This window comes from Equus caballus, chromosome 14 (assembly GCF_041296265.1).
Source record: "Equus caballus isolate H_3958 breed thoroughbred chromosome 14, TB-T2T, whole genome shotgun sequence".
In the NCBI taxonomy this organism is placed as follows: Eukaryota; Metazoa; Chordata; class Mammalia; order Perissodactyla; family Equidae; genus Equus; species Equus caballus.
Genome location: NC_091697.1, coordinates 74,637,961 through 74,657,081, shown reverse-complemented (window position 1 = coordinate 74,657,081; position 19,121 = coordinate 74,637,961). Strand labels below are relative to the sequence as shown.

The 19,121-nt window shown below is 41.8% G+C and overlaps 1 protein-coding gene and 1 non-coding gene across 8 annotated transcripts in view; one reads left to right on the top strand and one right to left on the bottom strand.

Annotated features, from left to right (window-relative positions):
* Positions 1 to 19,121, bottom strand: part of MCC (MCC regulator of WNT signaling pathway) — a 407,698-nt gene that overhangs the window by 127,395 nt on the left and 261,182 nt on the right. The gene's annotated exons all lie outside the window — the stretch shown is intronic.
* LOC111767976 (U6 spliceosomal RNA) lies at positions 13,055 to 13,158 on the top strand. Its single transcript, XR_002799938.1, has one exon. It is a non-coding gene; the product is annotated as a U6 spliceosomal RNA (small nuclear RNA).

The window sequence follows — 19,121 nt, the reverse complement described above, 5'->3', positions numbered from 1 at the left end:
GGGACAAATGGAGCCATACAGTGTATTTGGTTCCATTACTTCTTTCACCTTTTTCTCCTTTCCTTCAATGGACTTTATTTCTACTCCATGGCAGAAACATCCTTCTCTTGTAGAATTGGGCAGTATACCATTTTCCTACCTTAGGCAGGAAGCTACATTTCTGCAAATTTCTCATAAACCAGAACCGCACAAATGGTGGGAAGCCTGGGGGCTTTTTTTGTGTGTCTGTAATGAAAGTACCTGAAGGCCCAGCTTCTGTCTATCCCCACCCACTCCTGTTTCCCTATATGTTCTGTGGAAGCTAATTCCTACCCTACCCATCTCCCAGGGGTACTGGGGAGAGGGGGAAACGTTAATGCTTGTTGTATGTTACAAGCACTATAAAATGTTAGTTATGATAGATGATACAGCTCAAGGTGGTATTTACTGACTTTTATACGTAACTCCCTCTACTTGGGTCCTTAAAATTCATCTCTAACACACTTTATCAGGTTTACCTCTGTTTATAAAGTTTGGCAAGAATTCGTGTTACGGACTGTAGCCTCTTTGCTAATGGAGTCAGTCAGTAGTTACAGTCTAAGTAAGCACCTCTGACGTGTGCCTTTCCCACAAAAGAGCACTGATCCTTAAGGACAAGACTTGAAACTTGAGGGTCGGGATTCAGATATTGCCAAATCATTCTCAGTATCTTTACACTAACAAGAGTCCCCTAAAGTAAAGGGTGAGAGTTTGGCTCCCAAACCTGGGATTTCTGCATCCTGAACTGAGACTTCGCTGAAGTGCTGGGTATGAGTGGCCCTAATGCTCTGGCTTCAGATACGCTGGGTACTCTCATGAACCATTTCTGTTTTGCAGGGGCATTTGGCCATGACCTCACTGAATCACAGACAGGGAGTTCCTGGAAGTTCACTCAGATACCTGCCTTCAGCACAAAACATCTAATCACAACTGGGAACGTCCACAAGGAAGTTCCTGAGACAGATTCAGCAGAGCATACCCACAGCATGGACAAGATAACTTCCCATCAGACAGGGAGCCATATTCTTGACTCCACAGACTGGAGGAGGAAGCACAAAAAAGAGAGCTGTTTCATCATTCTGGTACTGATAAGCCTGCATTTCTGCCCCAAAATGTATTAAGCTTCAGTCTGGCAATTAGCTGACAAGGGCAAAAATGCACAGACAAGCAGAAGGTGGAAACCCCCTTAACCCAGAAAATGTAATTGGCGGCTCTGTGTCCATATCATTTCACAGTGGTTACTGGGCAGCCTCCAAGAAAAGAAGCAGCTATGGCAAAGGAATTCTCCAGAAATTGTGAGGTTTCAAGGCACAGAGAGCTTCAGAGATATCTGCCTATCACACCAGGAAGTCCTGGAACTCAGCAGTAACTGACACTGTTGCAGGAAGCCCCACCTAAGGAAGGCTCTCCCTTCCCTGCCCCCAGGGTCCATCTACCATCAGCTGGAATTTCTGACCTAGAAAAAGTAAAATGGAAAGCTATCCAAATGCTAGTTGACTGACTTCAGGCACTGTGGGTGTTTTGGGAAAAAAAAGGAATTATTATTTAGGGAAAGGATTCTGTATGAGAACACTAGGACACTTTTCTCCACTCAAAGAGTGGAAGACGACAGACACATACCAGTGGAGAGTTCACAGCAAATGAGCACAATTCAGCTCAAACAATCCAGATACCTGACTTCATACTGATGACCAAGTTCCACTTAAGAATGAGACAGCACTCAGAGCTGACTGGCACAGCTGCTGTCCATGTGACCAAAAACAACACAAGCAAACATCTCAGGCATCAAAATCACCTCTCTAAAGTGATTGAACAGCCCAGGTAAGGTTTCGGAGGTTGTTAAAGCTACTGAGCCTCTTTATCAATTCACTTAGATACAGAAAAAGCTTAATTTTCCTTTCACACTATATGTGGTCAGCTATTGCCTACAGCTTCACAGCTGAGAAATCTTTACTTTCCATGGACATCTCTTTCCCTTCTAAGTAACCTTGTTTGAATAAAAAGGGGTAGGGTTGGAAAATATAAGATTTTGCTCTTTCCAGACACCTTTTAAACATTGATAAAACCCAGAACAAACCAGGCTACAAGAAAGAAGACCCCATCTATAGCCATCTGTCCATCTTAACATAATTACCTATGTGCTGGATGCACCATAATTTAACCAGCAACCAATTACTGGATGTGTAACCAATTTTCCTTGTTGTACAATGCTGCAATGAAGAACATTAGGACAAGTTCCTGGAAATGAAATTATTTGGCCAAAGCTTCTAAGTGTGAGATTGTCTTGTCCACAAAACCTATTGTAGTATATACTTCTGCCAGTAGTATCTATTTTGCTTTACTCCCAACAACCCTACATATATCATTTAAATAATTTTTTTGCTAACATGGTTCCAAGATGACTTTGAGTTTTCATTTCCTTGATTATTTGAGGTTAAACTTTTTTGATAAATTTATTGGACATATGGCTTTATTTTTTAATTGCCTGTTCATGTTCTTTGCTCATTTTGACAGGATGTTGACTTCTTAAAGTTTGATGTGTATTACAGATATTAACCTTTTGTCATATATACTGCAAATATGCTTTCCCAGTTGGCTGTTCACCTTTTAATTTATATAGCATTTTTTGACATCTATATATTTTACATTTTTATGTTGTCTCCATAAATCTTTTCCTTTACAGATCTTTCCCTCTGCTTTCTGTTTAGAAAGTCCTTCTCTACTCAGATCAGATAAACAGTTACCTATATTTCTTTGTGATTTTTTTAACATATTCATTTTAAAATCTTCAATCATCTGTAATTTCATTGTATACAGAAACTACAAATCCAACTTTGTTGTTCTTATTTAGTATTTGTCCTATTACTACTGAAATAGTTAGACCTTTTCTACTATTCTTATATGTAGCTATTATCATATAATTAAATCCTTTTTGATATTATTTTAAATTACAGTATTATAATGTTTAATGTTGCATTAGTGTAAAATCTCCCCTTTTCCAAAAATATTTTAGCTGCTTGTTTATTCTTCCACATAAACATAAAATTATTAAGAAGATTTTTAAAAATCTCATAGGGCTTTGGATGAGAACATCATTGAATCTCTACTCTCCCTCCAGTCAGTGTAGTACGTATACGACTGAACCCCATCTAATAACACGGGCATTCCATTGATCAATTGTAATTTTCTTCGCAGTGGCTCTCTTCAACCTAGACTCAAATTCCTTGAGGACAAACACATGTCTGTTTTGCTCCTTAGTGTATTTGATTCTTAGCAGCTAGTACAATACAAACACATATATAGTTACTGAATGAACGAAATCAAAGTGATCTAGAACATTTGTCTTGACTATCTTTAGTATCTCTAACCCAAAACAGCTAAAACAGCATTGTAACTCTGAATGCACTTGGTGTGTGTAAACTGAGAAAAGGTGTACAAGGGATTTATAGGCCATGGTACCCAACTCTGACTAATGGCATAACCAACTCCAAAGATGAAGACATTCCTGCATTACTGCAATAGCAACACACAGGGCAAAGGCAAGTGGAGGGTAACACTGGGGTAGAGTAAGATAAACTAAAATCAACAGATTAGGAATTCACGCTCGAGAACTACAGAAACTTTAGTAGAGTGAAGACCATTGTAATCATTGCCGTGGAGGAGTAGAGAGGTCAGCAAACGATTTTAAAAAGTGCTAGACCCAGGCGCCGGCCCTGTGGCCAAGTGGTTAAGTTAGCACGCTTCAACAGCCCAGGGTTTCGCCGGTTCGGATCCTGGGCGTGGACACGGCACCGCTCATCAAGCCATGCTGAGGCAGTGTCCCACATGCCACAACTAGGACTCACAACTAAAAATACACAACTATGTACCAGGGGGCTTTGGGGAGAAAAAGGAAAAATAAAATCTTAAACGAAAAAAAAATGTGATAGGGGCTGGCTCCGTGGCCGAGTGGTTAAGTTCGCGCGCTCCGCTGCGGCGGCCCAGGGTTCAGATCCTGGGTGCGGACATGGCACCACTCGTCAGGCCATGCCGAGGCGGCATCCCACATCCCACATCCCACATCCCACAACTAGAAGGACGTGCAACTAAGATATACAACTGTGTACGGGGGGGTTGGGGGAGATAAAGCAGGAAAAAAAAAAAAAAAGACTGGCAACAGTTGTTAGCCCACGTGCCAATCTTTAAAAAAAAAAAAGTGCTAGACCCAATGCTAAGAGAGATTTAGGACATTTAAAGGACAATGGCCTAGGACAGGGGTGGGTAGAGAGAGAAGCATCCTGAGTCAAAAAGATGGCCTCAATCAGTCTTCCTGACCTCTTTTTCCTAATGCCTCGCTGAAGAGACTCAAATAATAAAAATCAACCCGCTGGTAGAGGCTGGAAGGAATAATGGCGAATTGTGCCCCAATTACTGGTAAGGATCACCTGTATTCTTTATGACACGTAGGGAGCACCTCTCTGATCTAAAAATTTACTGATATTGGGATATATTTACAAAGATATTTATTGCACACTGTAATAATGACAAAAACTAAACTCAACAACTAAAACACATAAATGCCAATCTACAGGGGAGTGAGTGAATGAACTGTGGCATATCTACATTTTGTAGCTGTGAAAGAATGAGATCTACTGGAGACCTTAGAGAAAAAACCATGATATACTGTTAAGTTAAAAAAAATTAAGATTACGATATATCTAGTCTGATCTACTTTTATTAAAATGTTCATCACACATGTAAATATTTGTATATTTTATATGAGCATAGATGGGTATTGAAGAATATACACTACATTGTTAACAAGGGTTAAGGAGGGAGAAGGAAATATATGGGGGGAGAAGGAAGTGACTTAGCTTTTTCATGGTATACTTCTATGTCATTTGACTAGTTACAATGGGCATGCATAGCTTTTGTGCCTTGAAAGGAAAGGCTAATAATTATTCTTGAAAATAAATAGACGTGTCAACAAATTTTGAAAAATGGATATGTACAATGCAAATGTAAAATTATCTCAGAATTATCAAATGTAGAACAAACAAAATAATGAACCCCATTAGAACATACTTGAGAGAGTCAAGCTTTGATGACTCAAAGCTGGAAAGAGGTACTACAATTAGTTTTCCTTTGATTTCAGGGACTTATTTATTCTGCTTATCTCAAGACAGAGCTAACAGACAAAACCGTTTTGAAAGGTTCTAAATGGTTCTCAACATTTGGGCATATTCCAGGAAGACTAAGTTAATTTAGCTATTCACAGAGTGGCATGTTTGACAGGGAAAATGCAAATCAGATTACTGTAGTTAGTGTTCGATTAGCCACTCAAACTGGAGGGGAAGCAGTGACAGACAAGTAGAGACGATGCCGCAGCCGCCATAATTTATTTCACGTTTGAAAGCCTTGTTCAACTTGCTGAGGAAAATATTCAGGAGGTTGTATGAGATTGCAAATTTGCTGGAGTACCCCAGGAGATAAATTAAAGACCAATCACATGATATTCCTTATAATATACTCTAAAATATAGTCAACTCTAAGGAAGAGATAAAATGGTCCCCAGCCAACCATCCCTAGAGTACTTTTCATGAATGTTTTCAACCTGTAGGTCATGACCCATGAATAAGTTTAGAAATAAATTTAGTGTGCTGTGATCAGCATGGGTCTAGACAAGAAAAAAAAGGTTTGAAAATCACTGCCTTATATACTCCCTTTTTTCCTGCCCTCATCCCTACACCTCCTACTCCCAACCAGCAGGAGCAAAACACTGTCTCTCAAGTCTGCATACCCACATCCTGTGCTAATTTTCAAGGAGCTGATTTTGCCCTTTAAAAAAAAAAAAAAAAGTCAAGTTCAAGTATCCATTAGAAAATTCAAGAGATAATTCTATTTTCTCCAGCTCTCAACAAAGTGTTTTTTATAATGGGTAAGTGGCTTTGCCTTTGGATTTCTCCCTGCGAAACAGTTCCTAAATTCCCTTTTCTTGTATATTAAAATGCCACTTAAGAATAAAGGGGGTTACGACAATAAAGTTATAATGCTGGGATCAGGTTAGGTTCCTAAGGATTGCACAAACAGCCATGCAGCTGTAGAACAGGAAGGAAAGGTCCCTGAGTGCAACAGCTAGTAAACCCTCAAATCTGCAAAGTTTCTTCTTACAGCTGTGCTGCTTGCACTTGGAATTCCAAAGACTCCTGTTGCCAACAGAATTTTCAAGGTAAACGACATTACTATTGAAGCTCTAGCTTCTAGCTCAGGATACCACTGCTCACCTGGATTGCAGCAACAGCATTTTAACTGGTTTTCCTGCCTATAGCCCTCTCTCCAAACTGTTCTCCAAAACCAGAGCCCAAACTCTAAAGTGCAGTTCTCTGTATATCACTTCCCTTGTTAAAAGATAAATATAAATCAACAACAACCACCCTTCAATAGCCATTGCCTAGACTGTACCCTCGGGTAGAGTCAAAATTTCTCAACGTGGCCTACGGACTGCTCCCCAACCCTGCGCTACCATCTACGGCCACTGAACCAGCTGCAGTTCTCCAGGTAAGTCCTGGTCCCCCCACCCTACCCCTCTTCCCACTTAACTCCACATCTCACTCAGGTGGCCTCAGAAAGACTTTTTGAACCCTGGTAGGCACTGCTCCCATGTGCCTTTCCTCATTCCTATCATGGCATCTATCACACTACTTAATGACTCGGTTTCTTGGGTCTCCTCCATTAGGTCTGTAAATTCCCTAAGGAGCAGGATTGTGTCTGACTGGTTTATAACACCTGACACTGCGTCCGGCATCATGTAAGTACTGAATGCATACATGTCAAAGATGAACATTAATCAGATCCTCTGTATGGGGCAATGGGAACTATGGAAAAACTAAGCCAGGCATTGGAGGTCATTGTGCCATTTGCACAATTATACAATGTGGACGTTCAGCAGTAGTTAGGAAACCATAAACCCCTGAGGTGCACGTGGATGGCAAACCCAGAGCTAGCCGGTCAGGCAACGCAATCTAAAAACAAAAGGAAGCATTCTAGTCAATTATGTAAGTCTGCTTATGATTATAAACAGTGTTGACATTAAGTATATTTTACTTTTAAAAACACTTTATATAAAGAAATCACATGAAAAAAATCACAATTGTAATAGCTATTAGATTTCTATTTTTATCCATATATTCGTGTTTTCCTTTAAATAGCTGTAATCCTAGCATACATATATTGCTAATTTAGTGTTATTCTGTTTAGGTTTTCCCAAGTGGGCACACAGTCTTCGTATTCATAATTTTAATGACTGAGTAAATGCCATCAGGTGAACACATTATAATTTTCTTAATCCTATTTAGGGAGTTTCTAATCTTTACTAATTTAAATAATGCTATAACAGACACATAAAACAAATACATAAAATTTCTTTTTTTTCCAAACTAGAACAGAGTTAATTTTTTTCTCATTTTAGAGGATTATTTCACTACCCGAAAGAACCTGCAAAGAATGCATGTTTGGGACATTGTCCACATGAACAATATTCAAAACAGTGACTAGTATAATTATCGAAAAAGGGGCTTGCAAATCAAAACACATGCCTGGTAGCGAGCAATGAGCAAGAAAGGAAGCTGTGAGCAGTGATGGAGAAGACCTGAGAAGGACAGAGATGCTGCTGAACTAGAAAAGGATAAGCAGGAATTTAGACAGGCGAGGTGCAAGTGGAATACGTTCCTGAAAAGACAGAAGGAAAGCAATTTCAGAGTTACCTGTGGTTCTCAGGCAGTTAACTAAGACTCTACGTTTCAGCTGTCCCTGTTCAGAAGCAGGACATCGCAGCTCTAAGCAGACCATCTCCATATCTCTGAGAGCACAGCGGCTTTTCCAGTAAGGTGGCTAGGTGCCAGGGTTAAACATGAAAGCTGTGACTGACAGCAGAGGATTTTGATCTTTTTCTAATAGCTGGGGGACCAAAAGGCAAGAAGAGGAAGAGCAAACCAGGGGCAAAGTGGCTACCAGGGCAGAAAATTTATTTATGAGGGACTTTTTGAGGAGCAGATCCAAAGGAATAGTAGAATCTTGACCCATTCTGTCCACGAAAAGAGGTCACTCAAAAATACTCCCTCCCCACCCCTAGGTCTGGCCCTTGCAGTGACAGCTAAACTTCCGCCAACAGCCTGATTCCTCAGTAGACATCCTATAATTAAAATTTGATTCAGCACTCATGTAAATATTATTTCTCACACAACTGTCATCTCCTATCATTCTTGAGCTAACCTCAACAATTTTCCCATTCCACTTCCACTTTCAAAGAATAATAAAATCCTCCTAGAAATCTCATTCTTAATTAATATGCTGTTTTCTTTTCCTCCCACTCTAGTAGCACAGATCCTGCTCTAACAGAAGGAAAGGGGATCTGAAGTCCCCTCGCAAACACAGAGCGGTGATCCTAAGCCACTACAGTCCTATTTCTCTCTGTTCCACTTATCAAAAAATCTTATAACAATATTTATACATCCTCTAAGAAGCCACATTACTGTTAAGCCTTGAATTCAACAGACCTTAAAAACAAGAGGAGAAGATGGTCAACGAGTCACAGCTTACTGTTGAAAATGCTATATATCTCATGCATCATTCCCCACCCCCACGGCTCTTCTGTGCCTCATTCAATACCCTACAGGGACCCTTGAAGAACACAGTCGGTGCTTTCAGCAATAACTGACATCCCTGTAAATCCATGCAATGTTCAGAAAATAAATCCAGTGCTCTCTGCTGCCCATACAGCAACATTAATCTTATGAACAGTACTATAGAACACTCTCCCCGCTTCCTCCCCTCCCCTCCCCTCTCTCCATCTGCTTTAAGTAGGGCAAGTATTTTACTCATGTTAATTGTTCTGACAGATGAGGATCAACACTGCTTTAATCCATTTGCAGCCTAGCACTGGGTACATTCGTCTTCTCAAATGCTGTTAGAGGCAAGTACACTGGCTGTTAGTAACATGAGAGCTACTTCAGGGCAGTGCTCAGTACTCTTAAGTGACTCACTCTACATTCCTTATCAAGGGAATGCAGGGGAAATTCTTCCCCAAACTCATTCAAAGTTTTCTGGTTGCTACTATGGTTGTGTTTTGATCCTTTAAAAACAATATATAGTTGGATTTTATTAAATTAAGACTAAAGTGAATCGATTGCTATTGATTTCTTTTAAAACGTTAAGTGTCTTCTCATTTACCAATTAATCATACACAAGTTCTCTAAAAGGCAAGAGGATGCAGCCAAATTCAGCAGAATTTTGCTATAAAATTCGACAACCTGATTAGGAACCGTGTGCATTCTGCAAGATACGCCACCTATTTGTAACTCACAGTGGGAAGCGTTAGAGCTCAGGCCTGTCAGTGTTGACAAGAGCATGGGCCTTAGATACAGGCACCCCTGGATTGAAACCCCAGCTCCACCGTTTTTCACCTCCACACCAGCTGCCATGGATACTGCGAGGATCACATGATTTAGCACTTTTAACACACTCAGCCCTATACTGTCCCTAGCTGAGGGTGTGTTCACTCAAGCTACTGATATGCATACCTAAGTGTTGGTTCTGAACTAGCTGAAAAAGTAGCTTCGGATGACATGCTAAGTATTTCCTAGACATTTCTACTCCCATCAGAAGTGTAGTCAAAGAGGACTCCTATACAGAATGAATACAGTGGCCTGACACCCTCCTCCTCCAATGCTAGGACAGATGAAGCTTGTCACCCTGTCCCCCCTGAGCAGTATGTCTTCACTAGTGTCTGGACTCCACTGGTCCATCTCCACTGATTATCGCCCACATGGTTTTGAATTTGCCATTTTCTCTTTCCTAATGCCTCTGTCTATAGGTCTTATTTCTATTTCAGCTCCATCCTCTGTCTCCCATGCTTTCAACTTAATAACCTTATACATTTCAAATTTTCAGGACAGTGCTTCCAGCTCAGAAATCTAATGAAGAAAAATAAATATGGTATGACTCAGATTTATGGAATACATTGCATGGGGAACGCTCTTGCAAAACTCACTTGTTTCTCCCTCTCAGGCAGGATCAATGATTTCCTCTTTCTTTCCGCTCACCCCTCTATTTTCAGATCTGTTCAAGCTACAATGGTGAGATAAGAACAGACAGACAGAATATTCTTCTAGTTTGTAGGCTCTGTCTTCTTCACCTTCCAAGTAAGGGGTGGCCCACGGTCAGCTGCTTAACAAAAATTTCCATTACAGACACAAGAAATGCTTATGCCAGCTCTTTTTGCCCAAAATGAATATATATTTGCACATATGTTAGGATCTCAACAGTGTAAAAAAGATCAATTTTTTTTGTCTATACAATAGGAAATATTAAAATGTTCATGGTAAGTATATCTGGACACAAGATTTTAGGTAATTTCAGTTTTAGTATTTTTCTGACTTCTTATATTTTACATGATGGGTATGAATTACTTTCCTATTCAGAAAAAAAGTATAAGTATGTAAAGTCATTTATGCCTTGCCTATCCCCATTCAGCACCCTGCTTTGCAAGCTATCACTAACCCTGTTTATAATTTAATCTAAAATGATCCCAAGTAGCCACCTCTAATCTTGAAGAGCCAAAGGTTCGACTTGTGAAACTGTTTAAATTAATGTAGCAGTGCCCTAAACTCATACATGCATTCTTCCAAGCTTTAAGTTTTATATTGAGACTAATCAATGTCTACAAGAACTGATGGCATACATTAAAGACAACTTAGTTTAAACCACCAGAAACAGAGAGCTGCCCAATTTACACAATTCCTAAAGAGGGATTTTGACAGAAGCTTTGATTCCTGGTTCTGCTAACAGAATATGTCCAGATGCGCACAGGCCTCTTTAAGACCGTACTGGGCAAATTTTACACTAGCACTATCTGTTAGAATACCATGACCAGCCTTGAAATGCCCTGATTAGAATTTAGAAATGGACTCTGGTGAGCTACACTTTCACTGGGACTCTAAGGAGTTTAGCTTGGCTGTTCTGTTGTTTATAATCATTGAAGTCAATAGTTAAGAAAATAAAACATGCATAAACTCCAAAGACTAAGCTGACAACATTCAACAAAAATATCTTGCATCTGTAACTATAAAATGGAATGTAAATGAGAAAGAATGCACTGTGGACTTAGCTATATTCTGACTGTGCATTGCCAGCCGAACAGTGGAGTCAAATCTGGCTTTGACTCCACTCAAGGAGCCTCAGTTTACTCAGCTACAGAATGGGGTAACTAGCCCCCAAGAGGATGCAGTGAGAGGACATGTACAAATGAATGGAAATAGTAACAGTTGACAAATGGGAGGTGTTGGGCTGACAGTTTTAACCACAAAACACAAACCTCAAACCAAAATGAAGATCATCCACCTGGATAGTTCCCTTCTTCACACGTAAAAGTCATAGTTCCAAAACTAAAATTGCATTAAAAAAAAAAAAAGACAATGAACCGAGCTCCCGGGCATCGCGATGAAGGGGGAGGAGTCTCGTTACCTGGAACTGCAGCCCCACCATAAATTCTGAGCCCTGCCTCAGCCCGGGCCTTGCAGCAGTCTCCACGTGGACCTGGCGCTCTCCATGGGACAGCGTTGCTGTCAGCTGCGGCTCATTGGCCCCATCACTTGTTTCCTAACAACCCCGCCAGAGGCCCTGCTGCAGTTACAAGGTAGAGACGCACTCTATTCCGTGTCAGCTCATCGGATTCCTCTAGAAACGTCCTCATGTGTTTATCTAAGTTAACAGCCACAGTGCTCTTCTTCACTGGGCTTAGTCCTTACCTGTCAATTTAGTTTCTACTTACGGGAGCACCCCCTGCCCGCAAATGAAATGCTTTTAAGGAGGTTTTTATAGGAGAGAAGGGATTCAACTGCCTTATACACATGATACAGAATTTCTTCATTCAGCTAGCATTCACTGGATGGCTTATGTGAAAGCGCTCTTTAGCCGTCCATAGCTTCACATCTGTTCTTCCATTACAGCACTCAAGCCAGACCCCGTGTTATGGGGCGGTTCATTGGGCACACCTCCCTTTTGCTAACTAGAAGGTAAGTGATTCATTCAATATACATATACTGGGAACTTTCTGGGCACCAGGCATTCTGTTAGGTATGGAAGTAAAAGACTGATAAGATGCTTCTCCAAGCTCTCACCTACCTGTAGGTAAGAACTCAGAAAGCTACATGGAAACACATGAGAATGATAAAGCACTTGATACCTCCTTTCACCATACAACATACACCACAGTGAGCTTTGCGTTTACATGGCAGTCTCCATACCTGACAGTAAGCTCCTAGACTGACCTATTTCAGCTCCTATCACAATGCCTGGCATACAGTTGGCACTCGTTGTGTGTTTATCCAACGAGGACTTGACAGTCTAGATAAGAGAAAGGTATATACTCAATAACCATGGAGCTCCTGTCATAGGAGGCTTGTGATAAGGGCCATGGTTCAAGTCCCAATAATGTGCCACAGACAGCACAGGAGAGCTCCACGCAGTTCCCACTTGAGGTGATTTAGGAAGATTTTATTGGAGAGTGGGCATTTGGAGTAAGCCTGGAAGTAGAATTTCAACAGGTAGAAAGAGTGAGAGAAGGGGGGAAGGTGTCTAGGTGGGCAGAACAGCTTAAATGAAGGCATCTTAAGATTTATATTGGCTACATAGCTGCCAGTAGATAGGCCTTATGAGGTTGGGGCTCTGGATCTCTCAGTGGCCCCATCTGCTCCTCATTGTTACTGAGGTAAAAGGCTAGAGGCTGCTCTAGTGGCCAAAATGCAGGTCCCTTACACTCCTGAGAGACAGGCTCTCATTCAAACTGCAGAAAGGTTTGGAAGTTTAAGCTGTGTATGTGTGTGTGAAAGAGAGAGGGAGGGGGAGGGAGGGGGAAGAGAGAAATTGAAAGATTTTTCTTTCATAGTTTCTCGAAATTTCCATGTTTTCAATATATGATTCTTTTCGAATTTATCTTTTATTCTTTTGGGTAACAGGTTGGAGAAAACCTGTAAAACTACTCTTAAAAGCATTCTTCCGTGCTAGCTTCAGCAGACATATATTGAAATTGGAACGACATAGAGAAGAGTAGCATAGCCCCTGGGCAAGGTTGATGTGCAAATTTGTGAAGGATTTCATATGTTTTTTTTAGATTTATTTTTTTCTTATTCTCCCCAAAGCCTCCCAGTACATTGTTAGTTGTGGGTCCTCCTAGTTGTGGCATGTGGGACGCCGCCTCAGCATGGCCTGATGATGCTGAGGTGCCATGTCCGCGCCCAGGACCTGAACCAGGGAAACCCTGGGCTGCGGAAGAGGAGCGCGCGAACTTAACCACTCGGCCATGGGGTGGCCTGCATTCCATATGTTTAATAGAGAAAGATCTTTGAGACAATACCTGGCAATGCCTAGATATAAATAAGTTCAAATCTTCATCTATATCACATACCACTTTTTTATAATTAGCATATCACTAGTGGTTCTGAATTATTATTTGTGTAAGTATTTTTTATTTAAAAGGTAAAAATGCAGTCACTAGCAGAACACAGGCTGTCCGTGCTGTGTCCAGGGTGTGCTATGCACCAGGTGGCTCTGCGGAAGCCAGCATTCCATGGATTTGGGGGATCCGCCGAGACTCAGCGCAGTTTAGGGCTTCAGCTGGACCTTGAAGACGCTGTCCAGGAGATCCTTGACATTTCTGGGAGGTAAGTCTCCAGATCATGTAAGTGTCTGATCACAAACCACTCTGAAAATTCTAACACATTGACAGAACAGCAGCAAGAGTAAGTCAAAATAAGGTATAATCTGTGTCATGAGTTATCATTTGTGCTTTGATTTAAAACAGCCTCATCAACAAATTACTGCAAGTGACCAAAATTTGATTTCCAGGTTGTTTTAAATTTTATAATGGAAGAAAAAGTTTAATTTTTAAAAAAGCATCAAATGTTTCATTTTATTAAAAAGGGCAAAATATATGAAGATAAACTCTCACTTTACATTTGTGTAAAATACACCTTCCAGATAAATGTTTTTAAGAAGGAAAAAAAAACCCAAAACAAAAAAAAAATTCTTTCCTTTCTACCCCAGAAGAAAGAAGAATGTACAATTGGTGTTATGGCCCCTGATTAAAACATCATGATCGTACAGTCAGCAACCTCCCTCCCTGCAGATATCTCCCTCCCTAGATAGAGGCCAGCTCCAGATAAGGGTTTCCGGCTCCAAATAAGCCTGGAGGCGGACACTGCATCAGCTGCCCCAAATGACAAACCAACCTCAGCTTCATTAACAGGAATATTGTATTCAGCACAGAGAAGGGCTGGAGTCTAATAACACCCAGAGCTACTGTGACACCTGGAGAAGTGTGCAGACGCAAAAGCCCCCTCCTAAAAGCACCACGGGGAAACTGGACCAGCCAGAGGGATGTGAACGATCTGGACACCATGACTAGTGAGGAAGGATCGTCAAAATTCTGATGTTCTGTCAGAAAAAGACTTGGGGAGAAGGGAGGGAAGAGGGTAAAGACTACCATTATTTATCTCCTTCCACAGGCCTGCCACTCTGCTCCCTCCTTTGTTCCTCCTCCCTGCCCTCCTCGGATCTTCACAATTCCCAATTCTATTTATCACTTGTGCAAACTGAAGCCCGTGGAAGTTAGAGCAACTATCCAAAGTCACAAAGCTGCTAAGTAGAATCAATGACGCCAAAACCCATCTCCACTCCCTCCAAAGCTCATTAGAGGAGACAGCTGGCCTTTAATTTTTAGTGATCTTCCAAAGAACTGTCATCTCAAGGTGAGAGTTGGCTCTTATAAGATTGTTTTCCCAATTATTAGCACCGTGTATTTGTTGAGATGAATTTGGATAATATCAATAGTTTAGCAGAATACGATAGCATAATTCAGGTCCTTAACCCAAAGCGTTGTTTCTATAGATAGTCTAAAAAAGTTCCAACATCAGCTTCTAATTCTCTGCCACTCACCCTCCCACTAACTCAACTGATTTTCCTTAACTACCAGGCATAAGAATTTTTTGTTTGGACTGGTTAGAAAGATGTTGGAAGAAAAATTAGACCAACTTGTAAAACTTTATTGTGCTGAGCTGTTGAACAGCACACGGCTTTCCTTTATCATGCTTCAGTTTCTATAGTCCCACAGGAACACAGGTCAACCAGGCTTACTTTTATTAGAAATACCAGAAGAAGAAAGGGACAGGTATAAGTCAAATGAACAAGGCTGACACTGCAGAACACAATTTTTGGGTAAAATCTTTATATTCCACTGACAGATGGAGGTGTACGTGACAGCTGATAACTTCAAGTTCACATCTCCAATTCTAGAATTATGTTCTGAAATAGGCAATCTTAACTTGATCTAAAGGATTCACTGACACACACTGCACTGAGAGAAAGACAGACAAAGTTACTCTGAGAACCTCTGTCCCCAAAAACCAAATCTCATTTCTTCTACCTTTTTTTTTTGAACATGTATTTTTTTTAAAGATCTTATTTTTTTTCCCCCTTTTTCTCCCCAAAGCCCCCTGGTACATAGTTGTGTATTTTTAGTTGTGAGTCCTTCCAGTTGTGGCATGTGGGATGCTGCCTCAGCATGGCCTGATGAGCAGTGCCGTGTCCTCGCCCAGGATCCGAACCCTGCGCTGTTGTAGCAGAGCGCACGAATTTAACCACTCAGCCACAGGGCCAGCCCCTCATTTCTTCCACCTTTTAACTGAAAGGGCTAAGAGAGAAGGACTGCAAAGGCCCTGGGGCACCTGTGGGAGATGTTATGCTCATGGACAACCACACCTACTACATTAATACTGGTCTAAAAACATGGAATAAATGTTAGGCCACAGAAGGCTATTAGCCATTCCATGCGTAACCAGGCTTTCCACAATGGTTGAAACTTCACCTTTATGAGAGGAGACTGGGCATAAGGGGTTGAATTCATCCAAGTTTGGATCTTGACTAAATTGTCTCCAAGATGAGTTGCAAATCTCCAGGCAATCAGAGGAGAGGAGACGGGGAGTTAGAGTGGCTGTATGAACGAGGGTAGAGTTACTCCATGCAGTCACATCTTACTCAACAAGAAGGAAGTTCTTGGAGGAACAACTCCTCTACAGACCTGAAAACTGTGAGGAATAATAAATAGCTCTGGCCAGCAAAGGAGACATCGATGTCCACCCTGGGCTACATACTTGACTCATAAGAAGGGACCACATGCAGAGACCGTGTATCCTTTTTGAAATTCTAAAAATCCTGGTTACATGATTCTAAAATTCCTGGACACATGATTTCCCAATCATAGGAGTCTAGAAGCAGCAAATTAAAAGGCTAGAGGCCGCTACACAGATAACAGCAGGAACTGACAACTGACAGAAAGGTAAGAAAGACAATTATTTTAAAAAGCAAACATATTTAAAAACTCAGCAGCAGTCTAGGACCACTGAGAGAGACAAACAGCTTTACAAACGTCAGTTGCTCTTGAGTCATTACCATTCCCAAGCATGCTACAATAATTTATTACAAGGGTAGAGAGAAATATGGCTCAGTAGCAGAACTTATAAAAGAGATTTAGGAATTCTAGTTCACACTAAGTTCATGGTGAATTAAGCGTGCCGTGGCTGCCAAGGGGCTCTGCAGTCTTAGGACACAGTAACAGAGGCTGTAGGGGGAGTGTGAAGGAGGAGGTAATTCTTCCTGACCCCACACTGATCAGATTAGTTCATTTCTGGACTCCTTGTTTTAAGGAAGAAGAGCAAATAAGGGTGCATTCAGCTGAGAGGCACTAAGACCTTGAGATTTCAAAGCGGATAATATGAGAAAGAGGTTTTTTTTAATTGGAGGAGGGGTGTGTGGGGGGATGCATAAACCCAATACATAGGATTAACTCAGAGCTGCTGCTGAAGAAGGGTCCCTAGGATTCCCAGGGGAGTACCCACAACTGGGCTGCAATTGACCCTTTCAGTGTTACTAGTGATCTGACCACATTGCACGATATCCTCAGCTCAGAGGCCCTACTTCTCAAACCAGGGGAACTCAGAGTGGAGGAGAGAGGGTGCGTGCCAGCAGGCACTTAAAGGCACAATCTTTGTGGCTGGGAGTGGTGGTGGTTTATAAACCGGCCATACAGACACACTGTGTTTGGTTTGCACATTCTCCCTCATTGGAGCCTGTTTTAAATAAGAATGGATCTAACATGAAAATATGTTTCTGGATTACTTTTAACAACCTGAACTCTGGCAGCCCAGGGCCTTCAGCAGGCATGGTGACAATGGCCTAGAAGTCAGGGCAGCTTCCCCGCTTGGCCACTGCCCTCCGTAATTAACATCACCTCCTTTTAAACAAAAACAAAAAAGCCTCCTAGCCCACAGCATTGATTGAACCCACCTGCCTGATATTTGAGTTTGCAAAGCCTGCCCTAGAGCGACACTTTACTTGATTTAAACATAACTCAAAATATTTTTATATTTAAAGACCAACACATACATATTAGAGAACAAAATAAAACACATGTGCACTCTTAAGAGAAAATCTCTTAGTCCTGAGATGTTGGAGAACTTTCAAGTGATGGACCCTTTCAAGGGTCACCGTGGGCTGGGCTCTGCTCCCTAAGGGGTGGCAGTTTCTAATCTTGCTTTGTTTGAGGGCAGTGGTTCTCGATCAGGGGCAATTTTGTTTCCAGGGAACATTTGGTAATGTCTGGAGACATTTTTGGTCTTTGCAATGAAGGAGGCGTGGCGAGTGCTTACCAGCATGTAATGGGTAGAGGCCAGGAATGCTGCCTTCAGTGCACAGAACCGCCCCCAAGACAAAGAAGCACCATCCAAAATCCTGAGGCTTTTGAGAAATCCTGCTTTAGGGGAAGGCCTGCGAAGTGCTGGCCTAGAGGATGTGGGATACTTTGAGGCTCCTCAACATTTGGCCCCAACCAACTACTCCAAATGCATCTAAACTCCTATCCCTTGTCATTTCGCCTCCCTTCCTCACTGTCTCATCACTACTAGTCTTCCTTCTACTCTCCACACACTCAAGTTGGCCACATCATCCCTGAAGGTATTAATGCCACACCCTCCTATCCCTAATCTTTCAAGGTTACTCTCAATATTACCTCCTCCTAGAAGCTGACCCCACGGTCTCCTTGCCAAAATTTGTTGCTTCCTTCTGTGTTCTCATATTTTAAAAATTAAAAAAAACAATTCACTTTGATAATATCACAAACATGACAACCTTTGTTGTGTGTTCTTCAGTCTGTCTGTACTTACACCATCTCATTTAACGCTCACAACACTGCTGTTAAAAGGCAACAAGAGTGTGTGTAAATGGGGTGGTTAAAAGCATGGGCTCTGGGACGGCCTGGGGGCACAGCGGTTAAGTTTGCACGTTCTGCTTCTCGGATCCCGGGTGCGGACATGGCACCGCTTGGCAAAAGCCATGCTGTGGTAGGCGTCCCACGTATAAAGTAGAGGAAGATGGGCACGGATGTGAGCTCAGGCCCAGTCTTCCTCAGCAAAGAGGATTGGCAGTAGTTAGCTCAGGGAAAATCCTCCTTAAAAAAAAAAAAAAAAGCATGGGCTCTGGGCCTAGACACACTAGGACTTGCATTTCTGCACCGCTCCTCATTGGCTCTGTGATCGTGGGCAAGTTTCCTCACTTTCTTTTTATGGCAATGGGATAAGAGCACCCTGAAAGGACTGGGTGTTGTGAGGATCAGAGGATCCCAGGGTATTTCAGGGTTTAGACGAGGGAGTCTTTGGGATTCTGGGGATATCCGCAGGGTCGGTCCACCTCTAACACCGCAGTCAGACCGCTGCTCTGTGTAGGACACATAGCCCATTTGCACAGGGAGGGAGACAGCACTGGCTTGAGAAGCAGCCTGTGTCCCCCAGAGATGATGCCACCTGACCCCAGAGTTGGAATTCTTTGAGGATCCTACAAGATACTGAGAGTGCACCTATTCCTAAAATACAGATTAATACCCACCACCCCTGTCCACAGCAAAGAGCCTGGTCCCACTTGTGTGTCTACTGTAGAATTCTTGAAATAGGTATTCATACCTTACTGTGACGCACCCCTGAATACCATTTCAGTGCTAACGTCATTTAGAGTCTAAGCTG